This window comes from Lactuca virosa, chromosome 4 (genome assembly GCF_052849685.1).
Source record: "Lactuca virosa cultivar CGN04683 chromosome 4, Lactuca_virosa_CGN04683_v6, whole genome shotgun sequence".
NCBI classification, from domain to species: domain Eukaryota; kingdom Viridiplantae; phylum Streptophyta; class Magnoliopsida; order Asterales; family Asteraceae; genus Lactuca; species Lactuca virosa.
The window spans coordinates 121945632-121972613 of record NC_136429.1 but is presented as its reverse complement, the minus strand read 5'-3'; positions in this window follow the sequence as shown (position 1 = coordinate 121972613).

Here is a 26982-nt window from a genome sequence, read left to right as displayed (position 1 = left end):
TTAGCCGAACGGGTAGGACAAGGACTCTAATTCTCATTAAAAGTATAATGATAAATATAAAGTAACTAAACCTTTTATAAATTCCCAATCTTAGTTACTTTAGGAAAATGTGAATTTGGTGCTAACCCATGAAATTACACTTTGTACCTTACCAAGTCGTTAGTGGAGCGAGTGTGGTTAACCGGCACACTAAGATGGACTAGTAAGAGTGGCAAAGGGTAACTTAATGTTTATCACAGATTGGTGGAGCGCGTGTGGTTAACTGGCACATCGATTAGGTGATAAATTTAAGGGTACCAAGTTAATTTGCATGGTTATTCACACCTTGTTTGTGATCCTCGGCATCCCAGTCACAAACTTGAGAGGGAAAAATCGAGATTTAAACATGCCATTGAAAAGTTCAATGAATCTCAAAAGAATCTAGGAATTTCAATTCATTTAAAACCTAATTTACATTTCGTTTTTCATGGTGGAAATTGGTGAATCGTCATTCACCTACCTTCAAATATTTTACAGCTTGGATTACGGCATCCCTCTTCTAAGTTATAAAATATTATGTTGGGTCCTAGCCTTAATATTACATTTGGGTGTCTTATTAAGGACTCTTTATCTAATCTAAACTTTTCTTTCTTCCTTTTCAGATGTCTTCCAACAATGCTTCAGGCTCAAACCCTACCAGCTCCTTTTCTCTCATGAACCTTTGTGGGAGGGTCATTTTTTATGGAACTAATTTTAATGACTGGATTAGGAACATCAGAATGGTCACACGCTTTGAGGACAAGGAATATGTCCTTGATAAGAAGCTTAAGGAACTTGATGAGTCGTCTGCTACTCCACAGGAGGTTTCTAATTTTAGGGCACATGAGAAAGATGCCACCAAGGTAGCTCGTATCATGCTTGCCACTATGGCACCTGAACTCCAAAAGTCCTATGAGGACTTCTACCCTTTTGAGATGCATCATGATCTGATCGAAAGGTACAATCAGAGTGCTCGTCAAGAGCGGTGTGAAATAATCGCCTCCATGATAACAACTAAAATGAAGGATGGAGAGTCTATCACGGGCCACCTACAGAAAATGCAAAGATTCGTGGACCGTCTGCTCAAGATGAATGTGAACTTTAATGAGGAGTTGGCTATAGATATCATTCTACACTCCTTACCTCCATGTTATGATCAGTTTCGCATGACTTATCATGTGAACAAGGAGGAAGTCACCTTGAGCAAGCTTCAGGGACTTTTGAGGACTACTGAAAGAAACCTCAAAGGGAAAAATGTTGTTTCTACTCCTACCACTGCCCCTGTTCTGGCTATCGGGCAAGGTAAAGGGAAAAAGAGGAAGGCCTCTTCGAAAGGTACCAAGGTAAAGTCTCTTAATGGCTCCTCTTCGATTGGAACCAAAGGTGGTTCTGCTACTCCCTCTTCCAACTCGAAGGATGCACAATGCTTCTACTGTCAGGAAAAATGGCACTGGAAGCGAAGTTGCCCCAAGTACTTGCAGGATCTTAAGGATGGGAAAGTGAAACTCACCCATGCAGGTATTTACACTATATTGTCTAATAACTCACCACATACTAATTCTTGGGTCCATGATACAGGGTGTGGAATTCACATTTGTTCTTATTTGTAGGGCCTAAAAAGAAGTGAGGATGTGGAGCACGGGAAGATAAACTTGATCATGGAGAATAGGAAAGTTTCACCTGTCACCAAGATTGGAGTTTATTCTTTATTGCTTAGTAGTGGATTAGTATTAGATTTGAATAAATGTTGTTACTCGTCTGAAATGGCGAGAAATATTATTTCTTTTCATAGTTTGTACAAACAAGGATTTACTTTTTGATTTGATAATGAATGTGGTGGCATTAATGCTTTTTATAATGGTGTTCTTTATTTTAAGGCATTACCTTGTAATGGTGTATATGAAACTGTGTCGATTGTAGACAACTTAGGAAATAATGTATTGCATATTGATTCTTCCACTAGTTTGGATAAGGCATCCTTGTGGCATTGTCGTCTTGGACATGTCAACAAGAAGCGCATATGCCAACTCCAGAAGGCTGGAGTCTTGGAGTCATTTGACTTAAAGTCAGATGATAGTTACGAGTCTTGTTTACTTGGAAAAATGACAAAGTCACCCTTCACTAGTACTTGTGCAAGGGGTGAGGGTTTGTTGGATCTCATACACACAGATGGGTGTGGGCCCTTCAAAACTGCCACAAGGGATGCTAACCGCTTCTATGTGACTTTTACTGATGATTATAGTAGATATGGCTATATCTACTTAATCAAGCATAAGTCATAAACCTTTGAAAAGTTCAAAGAGTTTAAACAGGAAGTGGAGAATCAGCTGGGCAGGAACATTAAGATGCTTTGATCCGATCGAGGTGGTGAGTATCTTAGTACAGAGTTCCTTGACTATCTTAAGGAATGTGAAATTGTTTCACAATTGACACCTCCCAGGACACCACAACTGAATGATGTGGCTGAGAGGCGCAATCAAACTTTGTTGGACATGGTTCGTTCCATGATGATCCGAGCTTCATTACCAATCTCATTTTGGGGGTATGCCTTAGAGATTGCCGCCCATATCCTTAATCTAGTCCCAACTAAGATGGTTGGCAAAACACCTCATGAGATGTGGACTGGGAAAGTTCCCAGTTTAGACCACATCAAGATTTGGGGTTGCGAGGCTTTCGTGAGGCGCGAGACTCACGACAAGCTCGAACCTCAAAGTGAGCGGTGTATTTTCATCGGCTACCCACATAAATCCTTTGGTTACCTCTTCTACAGACCCAGTGAGAATGTGGTCTTTGTGGAAAGGAGAGGAGTCTTTCGCGAGAGAGAATTCATAAGCCAAGGAAACAGTGGGAGGCAAATTGACCTTGAAGAGATTCAAGAGTCAAGCAGTGAAGAAACCTCAAACCCTAGCAATCAACCTGAAGAGGAGACTCCTGTTGAATCAACTGACGAGCCCGTACCTCTAACACGTTCCACTAGAGTTAGGAATGAACCTGAGCATTATTATGGTTTCTATATTACTGTGGAAGGTGATACATTTATCAGTGATATTACATTGGTAAATCTGGATGAACCTAACAACTATAGGGAAGCCCTGGTAGGCCCTGAGTCTGCTAAATGGAAAGAGGCTATGGACAGCGAGATCCAATCCATGTATGACAATCAAGTTTGGAACTTGGTTGACAATGTACCGGGTCGTAAGACAGTCGGGTGCAAATGGATCTTTAAGAAGAAGACCGACATGGATGGGAAGGTACACACTTACAAGGCGCGACTGGTCGCGAAGGGCTTCACTCAAACTCCGTGAGTTGATTATGATGAAACATTCTCGCCAGTAGCGAAGATTAAGTCTATTAGAGTTATGCTAGCCATTGCTACATTTCATTATTATGAAATATGGCAAATGGATGTCAAAACTGCTTTCCTTAATGGAAAGTTGGCTGAGGATGTGTACATGAGTCAGCCTGAGGATTTTATGAATGCAAAGTACCCTGATAGAGTGTGTAAGCTTGATAAATCCATTTATGGATTGAAACAAGCATCTCGCAGCTGGAATCTTTGTTTTGATGAGAAAGTCAAAGAGTTTGGCTTTTCGAGAAGCGAGGATGAGTCCTGTGTATATGTCAGAGCTAGTGGGAGTATAGTTAGCTTTTTGGTATTGTATGTGGATGACATACTACTCATAGGAAATGACATCCCAACCTTGCAGGAGGTTAAGTCCTGGCTTGGGAAGTGTTTCGCTATGAAGGATCTTAGAGAAGCCGCCTATATCCTATGGATAAGGATATTGAGAGATAGGAGTAAAAGACTAATTGGACTTAGTCAGAGTACTTACTTGGATAAGGTGTTGAAGAGGTTTAACATGCAGAATTCCAAGAAAAGAGACTTACTGATCCAGAGCAATGCCAAACTGAGTAAGACTCAGAGTCCAAGTACATAGGCTGAGATAGCTGAGATGAGTCGATTACCATATGCTTCCGCCGTTGGTTCGATCATGTATGCTATGACTTGTACTCGCCCTGATGTGGCCTTTGATTTGAGCATGGTCAGCAGATATCAGGGGAACCCTGGTAAAGCCCACTGGACTGCGGTAAAGAACATTCTCAAATACCTGCGAAGGACAAAGGACTGGGTCCTTAACTTCAGTGGGAGTGATGACTTGAGCGTGAAAGGGTACAGTGACGCCAGTTTTCAGACCGACATAGATAATTTCCGCTCTCAGTCGGGGTGGGTATTTACCCTAAATAGAGGAGCAATTACTTGGAAAAGTTCCAAGCAGGAGACGGTAGCTGATTTAACTTGCGAATCATATTACATAGCAACGAGCGAGGAGGCGAAGGAGGGGATATGGCTGAAGAACTTCATCGGAGACCTTGGAGTTGTACTTGCTATAAGGAGCCTATGGAGATTTTCTGTGACAGCAATAGTACGGTTGCCTTAGCCAAGGAACGGAGAGATCATGGTAGATCTAGACACATTGACAGAAAATATCACTTCATAAGACAAAAGATAGAAGAAGGACTCCTCTTGGCAAAGAGGGTATCGTTAGATGAGAACCCAGCAGATCCCCTCACGAAGGGACTGACTAGGGTTAAGCATTTGCAGCATGCGAGGCGCATCGGGCTGAAGGACAATATTAGTTTTAATAATTAGATAGCTGTTTATGAAACTTGTAAAATGTAATTGACATTTGATGATTAAATAAAAGTTTTTATTTATTTATGAGTAAAGTTACTATCTTGTGTCAATCGTTTACTATTGTTTCAACTTTGCTTGTTTTTGACTTCCAGAATAATTATATTATTCAAACTCTCCACAGTCAATCATACTTTGGAAGTAGGTGTGAATCAAGACTGTCATGAATTGGGCTTGTAGATGTCTAAGGTGCTTAGACATAGCAAATGTTGCTACAACATTCATGAGTGCTCATAAGTTCTGAGTATTGGATTAAACCCACGCTCACTTGTATCACTTCATGGAATTTATCTCGAGTGATCGTGAGACGGTAATATCATATAAGTCTTCAAACCTAGAGATATGAGTTGTTGACTATGAGTTGGTTATACATTGATTGTACGAAAGCGCATCGGTAACATGATGTTATAAACGTGTCTTTGTGTATGATTCAACAAGTAGTTAGTACAAGTATATGAGTCGAACTTTATCTGTTCCTTTTAGTCCTTGGAGGATTAAAAGCGATATCTGGGCCCCTCGATGATTTTGTTTTGACTATGTGTCGGGCCCGGTCAGAACCAAATTGATGTGTTCAGTTTAGTTCTATGTCAAACAAATCGGAAATCAGGAAACAAACTGCTGGACAATAAGTACGACGTTGTTCCATGTATTTGTCTGGCTGATATCTTGAACAGAGGATTATGTGATCACTTATCTAAAATGGCTCTTCATAGTTCGACAGAGTTTTAAGAGTTACGATTGTTGGTCGGTTCCTGAAGTCATACTTGCAACTATAGTTATTAGACTTATCCAAGTGAGAGACTGTTGGATAAGGTGTCTAAATCCATAACTATATTTGGTATGTACTTGACCCGACCCAGCATGGTCCATTTGGGTTGCACTTCACCGGAACAATTTGTATGGATAGTCTTTTGAGAATAGTATATTTATGATTTATCAATATGTTATAAGTTATAATATATTAATATGAAATCATATTATTTAATTAGTATTGATCAAGAATTAATTTGGAATTAATTTAGTGATCAAAAGGGAACTAATTAAATATGGACTCTTATATATATATAGAATGGGCCAATGTTCATTTAGGATGGGCTAAGCTTGCATGGAAGTCCATGGATAGTCCATGGAGCTTTTAACCCATGGATCCTATGGAAATGAAAGGTCATGGGTATTAGGGTTTACATGAATGTAACCCTAATCCACCATACTATATAAAGGAGTTATTGGCACTTGAAATTGACACTAGGTGTGTGAGATAAGAAAGCATAGCCGATTTCTAGAGTGTTTTGTATTCTCTCAAGTTTTCAAAGTTGTTGTGGTGATTTGTGATTCCACTTAAGGCATTCACATTATTGGTGCTAGGCTCATAAAGCTCCAAGAAATCAACCACAAGAAAAGGTATGTCATTCTACTAGTTTTTATATTACAAGTACCCCATGATATGCTAGTTAGGATGAAACCTTGGAAAAATGAATATTTGCATGTTTAATAGAGAAAACATAGATCCAATATTTCTAGGGTTGCATGCACACCATAGGAGTGTTAGAATGCTCAAAACCCATCAGTGGTATCAGAGCCTAGGCTTGTTTTCTTTATACTTGATGCAAATTTCTTAAAAAAGTCAAAATTCTGCTCACTGTTCAGTGAACTCGCCGAGTCCATGGGGGACTCGACGAGTCCAAGTGGAAAATCATCCTACTCGTCGAGTAGGTTCTTGCACTCGGCGATTAGGAGGCCCTGAGTGCAGAAATTCGTGTTTTATTGCTGGAAATGGACTAGAATCATTACCCTAAACTGTTTTGGACTTATAAAATCTATTTTTGATGTGGTAATGATTATGCTAATTGTAACACTAGTCAAAATAGGTCAATAGACAATCACATGTGATTATACCAAACATGTAATGTGATTCTATTAAACTAGTAACGTGATAAGAGTGCTATGTAGTTCATGATAAATTATAATACAAATATGAACTTTCTTTATGATACAACACAAAATATACGTCCATACGATTCCAAAAATATAGGGAATGTCTGAATCTGACTTCGCATGAAGAAGTTATGATAAACCGAACACTATAAATCTCTATAATAAGAGGAATTTAAAATAGACTTAGAATTAGCTATTAGAGTCTAAAAGAGAGTTGTAGTACTTGTAAATACCTACGCGTGCATATAAAGAACGTCAAAAACGGAGTTCGTATGTGAAAGTTACGACCTTCCGAAGATTCAGCTGTCAGAAACCCTAATATGACTGAGTTCACGACATGAGCACAAAAGTCACGACGTGAGGAGTCATTTATCCAATCTCGGAATCTAAAAGGTGTGTGACGAGGCTGCGAGGGGATAAGATCCAAACTCACGACATGAGCAAAGATATCCCACGACGTGATGAGTCATATGGCCACCTTCCGAAGCTAGGGACGCAAATGGCAAGTCTACGGGGATAAGATCTTAAGTCACGACGTGGGCCTTATAAAACCCACGACGTGGGGGACCAAAATCCCTACTATAAATAGCAGGTCCGACTTCAACCATTCTTACACCTAAACTTCTTTCTCCTCTCTCCTTTTTTGAAGCCATTTTGCATCCCGAGCCCCGACGACCTTGTACGCTGACCGTTTTTGCTTAGATTACATAAAATCACGCTACTTGGGTGAGTTTCACGGCCCCACTTTCTAATATTTCGGGGGAAAAACGCATGCTAAATATTATATACACGTTATTATTATGTCTATATGATAGTATATAGTTATAATAGTCGGGGTATAGTTGTTCTAAATATAATATTTTGAATATATACAACTATTATCAACCTGTCGGCATGTTATTTTACTAATGTAGATCTTGAGTTATACTTAAGATTCTATATATATGTTGTGTGCGATATAGTTCCGAATTTATATTCGGAAGTTCTATATGTTAAGTTATAAAGTATGTGGCTATTATTGGTTTTATGTCAAGATAAAACTTGGTATGTTATATGTTGTTATTGTTAGTTTTATGTCAAGATAAAACTAGGAAGCTATATGTTGTTATTATTGGTTTTAGGTCAAGATAAAACCTGGTTCTACTTCAAGATATAGTTGTTATACTGCCTAAATGTTATGAAGTTAGGAGTAATGTTTAAAAGCATAGTCTAGTAACTTAGGGTTTTAGACATGAAGATGCTTTTGTTGTTAGAGCTATAGGAGGCCTTCGAAGTCTACATGAGTAATTGTATTCATCAACTAAGATTGGGGATCTTAGCATAAATCCTCTGAACTGTAACCGTTAATCCCGTGTGAGCGAGGAAGTCGTGTATAATTAGTATACGGGTTGACCACCCCACTTGTGAATGTTAGCTACAGTCAACCTTAAGCAAGTAACGAACTATCCTTTTACTTGTTATTGTTCCGGCGTCGATGAAGCGTGCGGTGTTCCTCATGGAAATCATGAGTGGGTTTTCCTCATGTAAATCATGAGTGGGTTGTCCTCATGTAAACATGAGTGGGTTTTCCTCATTGAAATCATGAGTGGGTTTTATCAGAGGTATTATGTCATAGCAGCGGTTACAGGCTCATGGTAGCAAATTGTTAGAAACATTATACTTTGTCGTATACAAGTATTAATGTTAAGTATAAGTTTCCCCCTACTTATACCCTAGGTACTACTTGTATATTAAGTAAATAATTATACCTAACACACATACTCGTATAGATTTGAAATAGATTTATACGTAGCGGTTTTATTCGTATAGAATTGAAATAAGATTTATACGTAGCAACTTTCATTTGTATGGAATTACAAACACTTATATTTATAAAATATGAGACTTATAGGTATATACTTATTTGGTAAGTAAACCAGTATACCTAGGATATATATACTAAACGTTGGAGAGTCAAAATGATACTTTCAAAACTATACTTTTGAACGTGGAAAATATATTATTTTATGGAGTCAAAACCTGTTGACTCACCAACTTTATGTTGACGTATTTTAAAATGCATGTGTTTTCAGGAACTTGAAAAGCTGGTATGTATTCGAACAGAAGAAGTTTTACGATTACCTTTCTGTTCATTAAGAAGTATGCCATAGTCGGATATTATGTAATAGGTTCTAGAAAAACAGTTATGTAACTTTCAATTATCAGTAAAGGTATGTATTTTCTTAGTACTGTTCAATGTATGTTATATAACTGTGATACGAAGAGTGACGTTACACTACCCGGTGTGTCCGTCGATGGATGGGGTATGACAGAAATTGGTATCAGAGCTATTAACGATAGTGAACTAGTACTTTCTTAGGAAAGCACGACTATAGTTTAAGGATTACTCTATTAGGTTTAGGTATATCCCTTAGCCTACAATAAAAAGTATTATTAATTATTCTACTGAAGGACTACTAATGGGAGCGGTGTCAAGGATAGACATGTCGATTTGGGTTGCTGGATTCCAGAACGGCTATATGCTAAAATGATCCTGCCCTTTCAACTGTCCTGACTGGCCGGAGCCTTATCAGATAGACCTGAAGTAACAAACAATAGTTAAAGCGTGAATACAATAAATAAGAATATAGAGTCATATATAAAGACTCAGACCCGCGATGAGAATACACCTTAATACCCGGAATGTTTTTGATCTCAAGGATTTAGATCAAATATTCCAACTAAAGTTTATATGTGCGTATATCCTATCACAATTAGGTGTAGATGCGCAACTACATTTTATTATGATCAGATCATATGAACTATTTAATTTGGGAGTAATATTTGATAGACTAAAACTCTTGGTGATCCAAAACGTATAGGAATTCGACATGGCACATTCACGAGAATGGATAATCATCGAGGATACGGATGAAGAAGAGGAAGTTTCATTCCCCATGATGGTAGGTGATCCTTACTACCCCATAAATCCAACCACCTTTCATCCAATACCTTCTGACGATGGAGCACCTTTACCCTCCAACGAATGGGAAGAGAGTAAACCAATAAAAGAAAGCGAATCCATGGAGGAGACAGAGTCGGTGGCATCATCTTTACCACCACTGAACACTCTTTACCGTAAAGTTCCAGGAGGAGTAAAAATGAAACGCACGGCACGTAAATCCATACCGATATGGCAAAAGATTAAGAAGAGTCAGAAGGCGACATCTTCAGGAAGTCATAGAGTTTAAGATGAACCTGCACGGATCGCACAAACCGTTGATAGGTGGGTGGCGGAAGAAAGAGCTGCCAAGATGTATGAGACTGGTCAATCATCTCGGCCACATCTCCCACATTCTTCTGAAGATAACACTTTATCTAAATTGTTTGAGAAAAGTGTGAAAATTGAAGATAAGATGGAAATTGTAGAAGGAAGGGCTACTCATCTCTCTGGAAGAGTACGAAGGCTAGAAGGACAAAGGACGCAAGATCAGGAATCGGTGATGGATGTCCATCGTCGTATAAATTTCGCCTATAATGACATGATTAATCACGATGCAAGGATTACAGAGTTAGAACTCTACAATCAAACCTCAAGAAATGAAGAACGCATAGGAAGTCTGGAGCAGAGAACTCAAGCACTTGAGGAGCAAGTGGTTAATGTCACTGACGTGCTGGGTCATCATTTAGGCTTCTGGTAGATAAGCTAAAACTAGTGGTTGTGTAAATAGAGAAATCCAACTAGTTAAGGCGAAAAGAGGAAAGTTTATAGCAAGGATGTAGAAAACCTTGCAAATTTTGCAATGTTTATAGAAACTTTTCTCTTATAAACCTAAATAAACTGATGTAACCGCTGGTAATAATATGAAGCATATATTACAGTAATCATGGTGTTGTCCATTATGTTTTACACTTTGAAGAATAATTGAAGTATTTAGTACTCGTGTATTAAATAACAAAACTTATAAAATTCTTATTATTTTAGGAACTAAAACAAAATGCCTAGAAGGAGTAATCGACTAAACCCTAACCAACCATCAGCACCACAACAACCACCAGAACCAAACCCCCCAATAGGTACAACACAACTGGAAGAAATCATAGCTCAAAGAATTGTTGCGACTCTATCTAATGTCACAAGAGATGGAGTTAGAAATGAAGGCCATGTAGGGACCGCTAGAACGTGTACCTACAAAGATTTTATGAATTGCAGGCCAAACAACTTTCATGGAAATGAAGGGGTAGTTAATTTGACGAGGTGGATAGAAAAGACAGAGTCCGTCTTTCAAATAAGCTTCTGTCCAGATGATTGTAAAGTACGATTTGCAGCATGTACTTTCGCTGATGCAACACTCACATGGTGGAACAACCATGTGAATACAATGGGAATTGATACTGCAAATTCCATGAAATGGGAGGAGCTAAAAATGATGCTAGTGGAAGAGTATTGTCCTAGGGAGGAGATACATAAACTGGAACAAGAATTATGGACCCTAACCATGAAGGGTTCAGAGATAAAAGCTTATACCGGTAGATTTAATGATCTTGCAGTAATGTGTCCAGCACTTGTAACCCCTGAATATAAGAAAATTGAGCGATATATCTGGGGTTTAGCATCGCAAATTAAAGGCATGGTGATCGCATCAAAGCCTACGACTTATGACAGCACCAAGAGAATAGCTCATCAGCTAACCCTCATAGAGATCCAAGGAACAGAAGTGGTCTCAAAGGCTGAGTCTCCCAAATCTGGGAAAAACAAACGCAAGTTTAATAGGAAGAATCCCAAACAATCATCTGAGAAAAGACAAGAAGTGGCAACCAATTATGCAGCGACGACAGCAGTACCTACGCAACCAAAATCTTCATGGTGCAATCAGTGCAACCGTCATCATCCGGGTGACTGTTTTGTCTGCACGAAGTGCAAGAAAAAGGGGCATACTGCTAGTTACTGCAGAAGCACAACACCTGCAATAGTGACTCAGGGAACAAATACTGGAGAAGGCCATGGTGAAGGAAGAAAGTGTTATGAGTGTGGAGAGGTTGGACATATCAAGAAAGAATGTCCAAAGTTAAGGAGTCAAGGAGGCATAGGGTGTGGCAGGGCGTTCGTGATAGGAAGCAGAGAAGCTATCCAGGACCCTTCGGTCGTATCTGGTACGTTTCTTATAGATAATTTATATGCTACTATACTCTTCGACTCTGGAGCAGATCGAAGTTTTATAACTCCGACATTTAGAAAGTTGTTAAGTCATAAGTCTAGCAGATTAAAAGAAATCTATGAAGTAGAAATCGCTAACGGTCAAACTGAGAAAACACATGAAATCCTAGAAAACTGTTTGTTAACTCTTAATAACTACCTTTTTCACGTCAACCTCATGACAATGCCTATCGGTAGTTTTGATGTCATAATTGGCATGGATTGGTTATCTTCACACCGCGCCGAAATTCTATGTCATGAGAAAGCCATACGACTACCCTTACCAAACGGCGAAGCCCTGATTATCTATGGTGATAAATCTGGGAAGAACCTCAAAGTCATCTCTTGTACTAAGACCCAGAAATATCTACATAAGAAATGTAGCGTATTCTTAGCCCACATTGTAGATAGGAAGAGAAAAGACAAAAGAAATCAAGGACATACCTCAAGTATGTGATTTCCCTGACGTGTTTCCTGAAGATCTACCTGGAATACCTCCCGTCCGACAAGTCGAGTTTCGAATCGACTTAATTCCAGGAGCAGCACCAGTAGCGAAATCTCCTTATCGGTCGGCTCCATCTGAAATGCAAGAATTGTCTAGCCAACTACAAGAACTTCTTGACAAAGTCTTTATCCGACCAAGTTTTTCACCTTGGGGAGCACCAATCTTGTTTGTCAAGAAGAAGGACGGATCCTTTCGAATGTGTATTGATTATTGGGAGCTGAACAAGCTAACGATCAGGAATCGTTATCCGCTTCCGAGAATTGATGATCTATTCGATCAACTGCAAGGATCCAGCTACTACTCAAAGATAAATCTCAGATCAGGATACCATCAACTCAGAGTACAAGAAGACGACATTCCAAAAACAGCATTTAGAACTCGTTATGGTCATTATGAGTTCTTAGTTATGTCTTTTGGATTGACCAATGCCCCAGCAGTGTTTATGGATCTCATGAATCGTGTTTGCAAACCATACCTGGATAAATTCGTGATTGTATTTATCGATGATATATTGATATATTCACGAACCAAGGAAGAACATGGTCAACACCTGCAAATAATCTTGGAACTACTAAGAAAAGAAAAGTTGTACGCTAAATTCTCCAAATGTGAGTTTTGGATTAGAGAAGTACAATTTTTAGGTCATGTAGTTAGCAACGAAGGAATTCATGTTGACCCATCCAAAGTAGAAGCAATCAGGAATTGGGAAGCACCAAAGACGCCAACAGAGGTGCGTCAATTCCTAGGACTTGCTGGCTATTACCGTAGATTCATAGAGAATTTCTCCAAAATAGCCAAGCCACTTACAACACTAACCCAGAAGGATACGAAGTTCAACTGGGAAGACAAACAAGAAGCTGCTTTTCAGAAACTGAAGCAAATGTTGTGTAGTGCACCAATCATATCCCTTCCAGATGGAACAGAAGATTTCGTTGTATACTGCGACGCATCAAATCAAGGATTGGGATGTGTGTTGATGCAAAGAGGAAAAGTTATCGCCTATGCATCACGACAACTTAAGGTGCATGAGAATAACTACACTACCCATGATCTTGAATTGGGAGCTGTAATGTTTGCACTAAAAATTTGGAGACATTACTTATACGGTACTGTCACACCCCCAAACCAAGGATGGCGGAAACGTCCGGGGGTGGAGGACTTCATGTATAGTATCATAACAACAATTGTAATAGTAATTCAAGCAAACACAACCAACATATATATAATTGAAAAAGTTACATCATTGTATGAATTACATGTTTACGAATCAATTACAATATGTTGACAAAATATGAAATAGTAGACGCCTTAGCGTCCCATCCTCAAAAGCACTTGGTTACCTGTTTAATGATTTCCTGAGAATACAAGTTGTTTGGAAAAGTGTCAACACAAAGGTTGGTGAGTTCATAAGCTTTTGTTTGATATTATTAAAAGCCTTTCGTTTTTAAAAGTAGTATTTGTTTTAGAAAATCCAATATTTTCCTTAAAATGTATATGTAGTCTTAAATTCAAAGACCGAAATGTATAAGTAACTTTTCTTACTTATAATAAATAATGTAAGTTTAAATCGACATAAACTCGTTTAATTTTACTGAAGTTCCCGTAAATTCCAATATTTATTAATACTTTGTGTGAGTTTATTATAACCATGCTATGACCAAGGTTGCCTAAAACGACGTTCTTCGGGCGTCGGAAATGTTATGACATTTGTCACCCCAGACCTATCGGTCTAACTGTTGCATGCAGTTTAGGTGTGGGTTTGTCAAACCCAATATAGATCTATACACAACTATCACGCTCTCCCTCAAGGAGACTCTGGTTACAATACAGGACTTAATGGTAATTTGAAGTAAATGTCTCACAAAGTCATTAACGGAATTACGTGTTATGAAAACTTGGTACCGTATGGCCGTACCTTGCTTAATGAAAATATCCTTTGTATAAATGTACCCTTTTTAAATGTATGTGTTATGTAATGTATCATAAACTATACCTATTATAGTTTATCAACCAAGGGTAGTACGTAGTAATGTATGCAAACTATATTCAAAATAGTTTATTAAATGTTTGAATGTATCGGTTGTACTTTGATTATAATCACTTGTTATTCTTTATATTTTATATGTCCAAATCCATTTGTAAACTGATGTGTGTCTAAATATTAAGATAAAATGTCATATATTGCAATAACATATAATCACATAAAGATATACACCTTGCTCAACATGTTACAAGGTGAAATGAAATTGACAGCAACTTTTCGTTGAATACAGTTTCTGTTACTGTTCATAGAAAATTTATAGAAAAATCATCAAAGCTCTAAATCCAAATCTGAAAATTCTGAGAGTTTGGAATATGAGTCTAGTTTGTTCTTAAATTTTATCATGATTTTTAGTGATCTCTAACAGAGGTGAAAATGTTCATAATCACAGACTGGTCCGGGTTTGCCTCTGAAATGACAGGCAGTTTTGGAAAAATCACCATAAATTGTAGAAAAATCATATGGAGATGTGCAAGTAGCCATTTTAAAGCTAAGAGTTTGAACTACTTGCACCTGGAACAGTTTTGAAAACTAAAATATTTAAGTTGACCAAAACAGTCTGTGATCGAAGTTCATCTTTTCTGATGTAATCTGATAGAAAAAGTTTAATTGTGTTCTTGATGATTTTACTTGTATTCCCCCCATTAAAACTTAAGAAAAACATGTAAATGTAGGGGTATGAACTCACCCTATGTGGTTTCAGTAGATGAAAGTGAGAGAGAGGAAGTGTTCAACCCAAGAACACTAAGAAGATGTCTTGATGATTCGAGAATCTAACATCGAATAAGATGGAATTTGTGTAAGAGATCAATGATTTGAGTAGAATGGAGTGTAATAATTATATGAATGATGAAGATACTTACTAATTGAAGAAAGAAATCCCTGAAGAAAGCCTTGAAGTTCTTGAAGTTGAGAGAAAAGATGAGAGAATTTTGGAGAGTGTCCTTTGGTTGCTAAGTGTAGAATGAAAGAACTTTATGGAGAATGAGGAGAGAGGATCAATCCTCCAGCTCTTAGAACGTGGGAAGAGCTGGAGATTGGGTGTAAAGGTCCACTAAGGTGACAAGGAGTAGTGGAAAGAGTGGCTAATCATAGAGTGAGGTGGTGGTGGTTTGCTTTTGCCATAAATTAAGGAAAAGCAAATATTCCCTCAATAATTAGTTCAACCACTAATTCTTTTAATATATTTTTATAAAAACCCTGGAGATTTATATATTTTGGGGCCTTAGTTTATAAAATAAAGTTTTGGGTGAAAATTCCACCTTAAAATAATGAAAAACGGAGTTAAAACGAAGTCATAGTCGAAAAACCGGTAAAAAGGGGCCGTCTGCGAGACCTCTCGCATGGAGGCCGGATTCGGACCCTCGCATGCGAGGCTGCTGTCTGATGGCTTCGGATTCGGTCTCCTGAGAGGCTTCAGCTTCGGTCCTGATGAGAGGCTTCGGATCCGAGGCCTCGGATGAGAGGCTTCGGTCCTGAAGCTTCAGTTCCAGGTCCTTAAGGCTATTTTACCCGTTTTTACCCCGTTTCAAGCGATTTTTGACCCGGTTAAGGGTCGATATGACCCAAATGATTACAAAAAGTTAAAGTAACTTTTGAGAGAGATTTGGGAGAGATTTCAAATAGAAAGAGATAGAGTGAAAACGATTTAGAGAGGTTTCGTTTGTGATTAATTTGAGTGTCCGGCTTCACAACGCCAGGTTCGTAAACCCCGTTAAACCGTGTTTTAGTGTCGTACACAATCCCGATGATTGTGCAATAGTGTTTTATCGCTTTGGTTCGTTGTTTAGCACTGTTAAGGCTAAGGAAAATCAAACACATGAACTTTCCAAATGATGATTTCTCATTAAAATAGCGAATTGTATAGTGATTACATAACGTAAACCCTAACATACAAGGGTTATTGGAGTTGACCGGTTTGACTTGTTGACTTTGTTTGACTTTGACTTGACCGAAATTTGACGGTGGTCACAGGTACTAAGTGTACTAATTTTACCGACCACAAGAGTCTCCAGCACATCTTCAACCAAAAAGATCTTAATATGAGACAACGAAGATGGGTCGAATTATTGAATGATTACGAATGTGAGATTCGTTATCATCCCGGAAAGGCAAATGTGGTAGCAGATGCCTTGAGCCGGAAAGAATATATTAAAACCCGACGGGTACGAGCATTAACTATAACTATCCATTCTAAATTTACCTCACAAATAAGAAAAGCTCAACTTGAGGCTCTAAAAGAAGAAAACATCAAGAACGAAGCTTTGAGAGGAATGGAAAAGCAACTTATACAAAGAGATGACGGAACGCGACACTTTATGAACCGAATTCGGACGCCTAAGTTCGGTGGAGTCAGGGACTTGGTCTTAGAAGAAGCCCACAAGTCCAGATATTCCGTACATCCAGGCTCTGACAAAATGTACTTAGATTTAAAGGTACATTATTGGTGGCCAAACATGAAGGCAGAAATTGCTACTTATGTGAGCAAATGTTTGACTTGTTCTAGAGTAAAGGCAGAACATCAAAAGCCTTCAGGTTTACTTCAACAACCGGAAATACCTGAATGGAAATGGGAGCAGATATCAATGGACTTCATCACTAAGTTACCTAAAACTCCTAGTGGGTTCGACACTATTTGGGTAATAGTCGATAGGTTGACTAAATCCGCCCATTTCTTACCAATTAAGGAGAACGACAAGATGGAGAAGCTGACTAGAGTTTATCTTAAGGAAATTGTCAGATTGCATGGAGTTCCAAATTCTATTATTTCTGACCGAGATAGTAGATTCACTTCACGATTTTGGCAATCTCTACAAAAATCCTTAGGAACACGTCTAGATATGAGTACAGCTTACCATCTACAGACTGATGGTCAGAGTGAGAGAACCATTCAGACTTTAGAAGATATGCTCCGAGCCTGTGTAATAGACTTTGGAAATGCGTGGGATACTCATTTACCGTTAATTGAGTTTTCTTACAACAATAGTCATCACACCAGCATCAAGGCTGCACCGTTTGAGGCTCTTTAATGGACGAAAATGTCGTTCCCCAGTATGTTGGGCAGAAGTTGGAGATACACAGATGGCCAGAGAACGTACAGGTGATAGCCTACGTACTGGACCAAAAATAATCCACGAGACAACTGAAAATATCGTGCAAATTAAGGATCGATTAAAGGTTGCTTGTGATCGTCAAAAGAGCTATGCTGACGTAAGACGTAAGCCTTTAGAATTCCAACTTGGAGATAAAGTAATGTTGAAGGTCTCTCCTTGGAAAGGTGTAATTCGATTCGGAAAACGAGGCAAACTAAACCCAAGGTATATAGGACCTTTTGAAATTCTAGCAAGAATTGGTTCTGTCGCATACTAACTTAAGTTGCCTCAAGAGCTAAGTAATGTGCACGATGTTTTTCACGTATCAAATCTCAAGAGATGTCTTTCCGATGATACTCTTGTTATACCTCTCGAAGAGATACAAGTCAATACAACTCAAAATATACGTCCATACGATTCCAAAAATATAGAGAATGTCCGAATCTGACTTCGCATGAAGAAGTTATGATAAACAGAACACTATAAATCTCTATAATAAGAGGAATTTAAAATAGACTTAGAATTAGCTATTGGAGTCTAAAATAGAGTTGTAGTACTTGTAAATACCTATGCGTGCATATAAAGAACGTCAAAAACGGAGTTCGTATGTGAAAGTTACGACCTTCCGAAGATTCAGCTGTCAGAAACCCTAATATGACTGAGTTCACGACGTGAGCACAAAACTCACGACGTGAGGAATCATTTATCCAATCTCGGAATCTAGAAGGTGTGTGACGAGGCTGCGAGGGGATAAGATCCAAACTCACGACGTTAGCAAAGATATCCCACGACGTGATGAGTCACATGGCCACCTTCCGAAGCTAGGGACGCAAATGGCAAGTCTACGGGGATAAGATCTTAAGTCACGACGTGGGCCTTATAAAACCCACGACGTGGGGGACCAAAATCCCTACTATAAATAGCAGGTCTGACTTCAGCCATTCTTACACCTAAACTTCTTTCTCCTCTCTCCTTTGCTGAAGCCATTTTGCATCCCGAGCCCCGACGACCTTGTACCCTGACCGTTTTTGCTTAGATTACATAAAATCACGCTACTAGGGTGAGTTTCACGACCCCACTTTCTAATATTTCGGGGGAAAACGCATGCTAAATATTATATACACGTTATTATTATGTATATATGATAGTATATAGTTATAATAGTCGGTGTATAGTTGTTCTAAATATAATATTTTGAATATACAACTATTATCAACCTGTCGGCATGTTATTTTACTAATGTAGATCTTGAGTTATACTTAGGGTTCTATATATATGTTGTGTGCGATATAGTTCCGAAGTTATATTCGGAAGTTCTATATGTTAAGTTATAAAGTATGTGACTATTATTGGTTTTATGTCAAGATAAAACTTGGTATGTTATATGTTGTTATTGTTAGTTTTATGTCAAGATAAAACTAGGAAGCTATATGTTGTTATTATTGGTTTTAGGTCAAGATAAAGCCTGGTTTTACTTCAAGATATAGCTGTTATACTGCCTAAATGTTATGAAGTTAGGAGTAATGTTTAAAAGCATAGTCTAGTAACTTAGGGTTTTAGACATGAAGATGCTTTTGTTGTTACAGCTATAGGAAGCCGTCGAAGTCTACATGAGTAATTGTATTCATCAATTAAGATTGGGGATCTTAGCGGAAATCCTCTGAACTGTAACCGTTAATCTCGTGTGAGCGAGGAAGTCGTGTATAATTAGTATACGGGTTGACCACCCCACTTGTGACTGTTAGCTACAGTCAACCTTAAGCAAGTGACGAACTATCCTTTTACTTGTTATTGTTCCGGCATCGATGAAGTGTGCGGTGTTCCTCATGGAAATCATGAGTGGGTTGTCCTCATGTAAATCATGAGTGGGTTTTCCTCATGGAAATCATGAGTGGGTTTTATCAGAGGTATTATGTCATAGCAGCGGTTACAGGCTCATGGTAGCAAATTGTTAGAAACATTATACTTTGTCGTATACAAGTATTAATGTTAAGTATAAGTTTCCCCCTACTTATACCCTAGGTACTACTTGTATATTAAGTAAATAATTATACCTAACACACATACTCGTATAGAATTGAAATAGATTTATACGTAGCGGTTTTATTCGTATAGAATTGAAATAAGATTTATACGTAGCAACTTTCATTTGTATGGAATTACAAACATTTATATTTACAAAATATGAGACTTATAGGTATATACTTATTTGGTAAGTAAACCATTATACCTAGGATATATATACTAAACGTTGGAGAGTCAAAATGATACTTTCAAAACTATACTTTTGAACGTGGAAAATGTATTATTTTATGGAGTCAAAACCTGTGGACTCACCAACTTTATGTTGACGCATTTTAAAATGCATGTGTTTTCAGGAACTTGAAAAGCCGGTATGTATTCGAACAGAAGAAGTTTTACTATTACCTTTCTGTTCATTAAGAAGTATGTCATAGTCGGATATTATGTAATAGGTTCTAGAAAAACAGTTATGTAACTTTCAATTATCAATAAAAGTATGTATTTTCTTAGTACTGTTCAATGTATGTTATATAACTGTGATACGAAGAATGACGTTACACTACCCGGTGTTTCCGCCGATGGCTGGGGGTGTGACACTAATGCATTTTCAAAGATTATTATCAAAGTTTCAAGTTTTATATGTGTTTATATGATTCTTGAAAATTGTTGATATGAATGTTCATCCTTTTGAACCCAGATCTTGGGATCTCTAGTCTTCTGGGTAAGGTTTCCTTGAATTTATTCATTCAACTACATTTCTACTCATGCTTTTTGTAAGCGGGTCCGCAATGTTATCCTTTAACTTTACCCAGTCAACCGTGATCCCCGTAGAGATTAGTTGTTATATTGTTTTATGTCTACGTATAATGTGCCTTGATTTCCCATTATACATTATACTTTAAGCTCTACTAATTGTCGATTGGTTATCACAATGTATACATATGGTCGTTACCAGATTTGGTCATTCGGGAATGTAATCTACAAATTGATGTAGCCACTCCGCCTCTTTAGCACAAATATCTAAGGTGATAAAGTCAGATTCCATTGTAAATCTTCATATAACCATTTGCTTGGACGATTTCCACGCTATAGTTGCACCTCCAAGTGTAAAGACATATCCACTTGTAGATTTGGAATCTTTTATGTCATATATCCAATTTGCGTCAAGGTATCCTTCGATAATAGTTGGATGTCTGCCATAATACAGTCCATATTCACGTGTGTATCTTACATACCTTAATAGCCCAGTAATAATCTTCCAGTGTTCATAACTGGGTTTACTAGTATATATACTTAGTCTGCCGGATATGGTCACTTGCCTGAAAGAATCGCCTGAAATAGTTGCAGAGAGTAGAGTTCAGCTTTTATATTGGTTCATGTAATGGCAAGAATTCAAGGAACTGATTGTGTCAATAAATGTCATTAGTTGCACAATGAATGTATTGGTTACAAATTCAAACAAAGGGCCAAAACTGTCAAGTTTAGGAAAAATGAAGGCACAACAACCGAAACAGTGTGTATTGTCGGATATGGTCACTTGCCTGAAAGAGTCTCCGGAAATAGTTGCAGAGAGTGCAGGTCAGCTTTTATCCGGTAGGTAGCGCCCACGCACAAGTTCGGTGAATTTGGCCTACGAAATCCAATCTTCGCACACCCCCCCCCCCCTGTGCGCCGGTAGGAGTTGGAGTAAAACCATAGACACATGCTTGTAAGTTTATCATTCATGCAAGCTTATAAACTCATTTGAGTATGTGTAGGATTCATTCCCATACTCACCTCTCTTGCCAACTTCTATTCTCAAATACCCAACTTTGAATGTCGATATCTCATTCACATATACTCCATTTTGGATATACGATATATTGTTTCGAAGCTCTCACAGAGAAGAAAACAAACTCACTTAGAGTTGTTTATATATACAACATATGTTTATATTTATATAGGGAAATCTCCAGAAAAGTCCTAAAATTTTACCCTAATTTATGAAAAAGTCTCAAACTGAATTTTGTTTACGAAAAAGCATGAATTACCGGTAAAAATGGCGATTTGACCCATTTTTTCTGGTTTACCGGTTTTATTACTTACCTGTTTCACTAAAGTCCCATTATTTTACCCTAATTTGCGAATAAGTCCCAAAATAAAATTTACTAATGATTTGGCCATTTTCTCTATGTAACATACATTTTACCGGTTTCATTGCTGACCCGGATGCCTAGTCATTAAATGAGATGATGAGATGGATATGTTGAGTTATATAATGTTATGTTTAGCATAAAACTTGATATCCTGATGTATTGTATATCTTTTTGGAACATAAAATGTATCCAACGAAGACTACAATAATTACATAAACTAACAACAACTGCATTATTTTTTACGTTTATAAGAAATATCAAATTGTCTATCTAATCTTATGTAACCCAATATATCCATCTCATCAGACATCAACTCATTTTCTGTCTTTTTTTCTTGGAAACACACATTTTATTGGTTTCATTGCTGACATAGATACATAGTCATAAATGAGTCGATGAGATGAGTATCGAATTTTACAGTAAATGTGACATTATATAACCCATCGTATTCATCTTATCAGCTAATTTAATGACTAGGTATCTAAGTCAGCAATGAAACCGATAAAATATATGTTACATGAAGAAAAATGTCAAATCATCAGTAAATTTTATTTTGGGACTTATTCGCAAATTATGGTAAAATAATGAGACTTTAGTGAAACATGTAAGTAATAAAACCGGTAAACTGGAAAAAATTGATCAAATCGCCATTTTTACCGGTAATTCATGCTTTTTCGTAAACAAATTTTAGTTTGGGACTTTTTCATAAATTAGGGTATAATTTTAGGACTTTTCTGGAGATTTCCCTTACATGTTAATAAAAATATACATATTTATAATAAAATTCCCAACATTCCCATAGGCAGCTTCGCATCATCAATAGAGTACCTCGTGCTACTAACAAGGAACTCACAATTTGGTTCTAGATCACAAACCATGTATCCATGTCATCCCAAAATTTTCTTACTGAAATCTATCAAAAACATAAAGAACTATACTAAATGAGAAGTAGATAGGATACAATGGCTTAATATAAAACATTTGATTTAAAATTGAGAAATATTAGACATATCAGATTGGTCATTTCGAATATGGGTATAATGAGATTTTTTAAAAATATTTGATGTAAATGAAAGGGAAAAATATATATTATATATTTTATTCCATGATGCTTCATTCCTACCAAAGAGGTCATTTAGGTAAAATAAAAAAAACAATGGTCAAATTCCTTTATTCTATACATAAAAAGTGATCCTTTTTGTTAATAACCCTAATTTCAAACTATTATTTGAGGGCGACATAATGTGATTAATTCGTTCATTATGATGTATTATTTTGACATATAACGTAATAACGACCTTAGCTAGAGGTGGGGCGCTACCCCATTAGAAATTTTAATATATAAGATGTTAATATATAAGATGTGATGTCTTCGTTTTCAAACGTAGAGCCAATAGAAATTAACAAATATGTGTTTAAAATATTAAGTATCTACGTCATGATAGCTTTCTTTGTGTGCCATGAACAGAAGATAACTCAAACCCACAAAATAAAATGTCATTTAGTTTATCAACTTCAAATGGGAGAAAACATCACATTCAACATGATACATTAAAATTATATACTCCATGAAGTCCTGATATCTTTTTGTCGTAATTTATGTTTTTTCTTATTTTAAGACATATAATAGTTTATTTACCATGAAATTACACATATAATAGATAGAATACTCATCTTCTCTTACTTTAGGATGTAAACTTAAGTTCCATCATATAGTTTTTCAGAACACTTCAATAAAGTTGAAAATTTTATGTACGTCTAGCTATTTTGAATTTAAAACATCAATGTATACATATTTTTAGTTTTAGTGATTCCAAATCAAACATAAATAAATATAACTAAGCATCATTGGATTCTTCAATTCAACAATTAATTAATGCACAAAACATATCATGACAACATACATACGCTACATGGTTTAGTGAACTTGTGTATAATGAGGATAGACCCATGGTCCATCAGTCCATGGATACCATCTATGAGTTCACAGAGGTGCACAAATACAGTTTTTAAACTGGTTTTTGTTTTTTAGAATCCGTCTTTTTAGAAGCGGTTTCTAAAAAAACAAATGGTTCGGTTATAATTGGTTTATAATTGGTTCAATTTTTTTAGTTTTTTTAAGTAAAATTGCGTTAAAAATGGTTCGGTTCCTCTTTTTTTTTTTTGGAAAACCAGCTTTTTGATTTTTATTAAAATTATTCCTAACCAGTGATTTCGACTTTAGTTGAAAAGGTTATAAAAAAAATGGTTGGGTTATTTTGAGCTGGTTAAAAATAACGCCTTGTGCACATCTTTCAGACTTTCACGGTTTCACCACAGATTGTTTTTCCATCACCACTGGGCTATTGCAACTGAGTTGAACTTAATTAATGAAATGCGCACATTTATAATCATAAGCCCATGGTCCACATTATTAGTTATATTTATTTTATTTTGTAATGGCCCTCTCGTAGGCGGAGATGTGAAACCAAGATTCGAATATAATGTTAGAAACACAACTTAGGATTTAGTTAGTGTTAAAAAGAAGTTTTTCATTTAAGAAATTGATTTATGTGGGTCGGTCCAATTATATTATTTGGGGCCCGCAGCAAAACAGAAAAGAAGGCCCCTAAACAGTTATACATAAGCTTTTTTAAATACTTGTTAAAAAGAAACATATATTGAATAAAAGTCAAATGCATGAAAAAAATTCATATGATTTCAAAAGCATAAAAAAAAAGGTTGTTTGATAAGTGTTCCGATCATAGGTTTACGTCGTCTGACTCAGTGTTCAGGGTGTTTGATGGGAGTGAGTATTTTGTGCCTCTGACTCGGTCCAAGAGCTCTGGCTCTGGACCGAGTCTTCTTGTGTGTGTTTCTCATTTTTTCCCTTCGCTTTCTCCATCAACCGCACTTCTTCCACCGCCTTCTTCATCGCATTCGTTCTCTAGCTCCTTCCTTCACTGAAAATGATATTGGGATTAATGATGAAGAGCATTCAGTTTTGGGTAATGAAAATGATATTGGGATTAATGATGAAGAACATGATCATGTACATATGGCTTTTCTATATATGGTCTTGTACAAATGATTTTTCTTGTTTTCTATCTATGGTTGTCAATTGAGCATGTTTGTATTTTATACTTTTCAATCCCAGCCAAGTGTTGATAAAATGCTTAAGCGATCTTCTTGTTTAACCAACGTCTGATTTTCTTGTTGCATATTCTTAATTTCTTTTTTGTTGTATATTTTTTATGCCACATTATGAAGTTGAGTTATGTGATAATTTGGTAAAAACCAATTTGAGACATAATTAGGTATATTGGTGCTTTAATTAAGAATATAATACACTTCAATATAATAATATTTGAGGTTAATTATTAAAATGCCTAAAAGGAAATTATAAAGTATGTTATATGCGGTTCCTTTTAGCGTTGGGTTAGTATATGCCTATGATAGGACCAAAAACACCCTTGTTAGTAACTCTTTGTTAGACACCTTGTTAGCCAAGTGGGCTAGCCCCAACTTATATACGCTATATGTGGTTAATTTGTTTTCATTAGATCATCATTAGTACTCTCCACGACAACGACCGTGGAGTGCTTCCAGATCACCACCCGAGCCACCACAAACCCATGGAGTACTCTCCATGGTGAAGAAGAGAGAGAGAGAAGAAGAAGAAGAAGAAGAAGAAGAAGAAGAAGAAGAAGAAGAAGGTTGAGGCCTGAGAGAAGGTCTCGTCGTGGTCCTCCGTCCTCCCCACCACAAATCATCATGACCATGTCCGACCACGAATGTCGGGGCTGGTGTACACGGACAACGCTCGTGGCAACGTAGACCACGAGCCCCTTCTGTAACACTCGTTGTTCATGTATTTTTCATTTTTGCCCAAAAGTTAAAAATATTGGCAATTTGGTCCTTACGTCGGGCGTAAACTAGAGTTAAGATTGGCGTAACTCATTAATTTGGATGCGATGACTTTAGTTGGTATGTCGGGCATACCTTAAGTACACGGGTACTGCCGCTGTTCCCAACCCTAAATTTTTAGGATTTGAGTTGTATATAATGTCACTAACTCTTTTGAAACCTTTCCCCCACCAGCCTCCATCTCCCAAAAATGTCTCTTTGCAAACCCCACTCCCTTTGTATATGTTTTGAGCTTTGAAGTGTGTGTTCTTGTGCTTGTGAAGGAGGAAGAAGGAGGCAAACTAGCTTGGAAGTACAAAGCAACTTAGATCCAGAAGTATCTCACCCTCAAGCATCCCCAGAAGGTATAAAGCATGGAACTTGATGAGTTATTTGCTAAAATCTTGCTACTCTAGAGTTTGTGTACATTTTTGGTCCCATAGTTTTGGTCTAGTGGAGTATGACCTACTCCAGGTCCTTAACATGTAGTTTTCTGTAGTTTTGAGCTCATGGATTCATAAAAATGAGAGCTTGGTCACTTTCATTAAGCCATGAATGAGTTTTGGAGCCTTGGATGACTTTTGGACCTAGGGTTTGAATTTATACCCATGCATGCAAATGGATAAAGTCAAAGACTTTATCCATTGAGATGTCCATTTTTACCTAGATATGAAGTCTGGTGCATTGGCTTTCATCATTAAGGACTTAACGATGAGTTATAGATTTAGCGTTGGTACGCTGGGCATACCTGGATGTACGTTGCGCGTACCATGTTTGGAGCCCGTAGTCTGGAAGGCATCCTCTACGCTAGGTGTAGAAAGGGAGTACGCAGGGTGTGTCACACCCCAAAACCGAAATTACGGAACATTCGGGGGTGGAGGACGTCATGTATAGTATCACAACAATGCATAATAGTAAACAAGCAACAATATCATCCATTGCATTAATAGTAATAATTTTAATACAAGTGTGTTATGTAATTCATAAGACACCAAAAATGAATGAATCAAAATGAAAGATGAGTCTTGAATGTGCTCCATCTTCTCAAAAACCTGATCATCGGTACCTGTCTACTGGCGACCTGAGAATACAAGTTATTTTGAAAACGTAGATCAGCATTTAAGCTGGTGAGTTCATAAGTATTTTAGTGTCGTTGTTTATAAGTTGAAGAAAGTAGTTGTAAATGTTTGATGTAAGAGTTTGTAAGTGTTTGTTGAAAATGTTTGTAACTTCCTAGAAAATCCTATATTTTCTACTAAAGTGGTCTTCTACCAAGACCCAACTGTTTTCTATATTTGTTCTTTTGTAAAAGTGTGAGTTTTCCCAAAGTATGACTATCATTATCAAAAATATAGTTTTTCATTTCCGTTTATGTGAGAAGATCACAATGTGAATGAAAATGGGAAAAATGAAGATGTACTAGTAGTTTTATCTATGTAACTACTAATTGTACTAACTACCCTTAAACTGGTTAATTTAA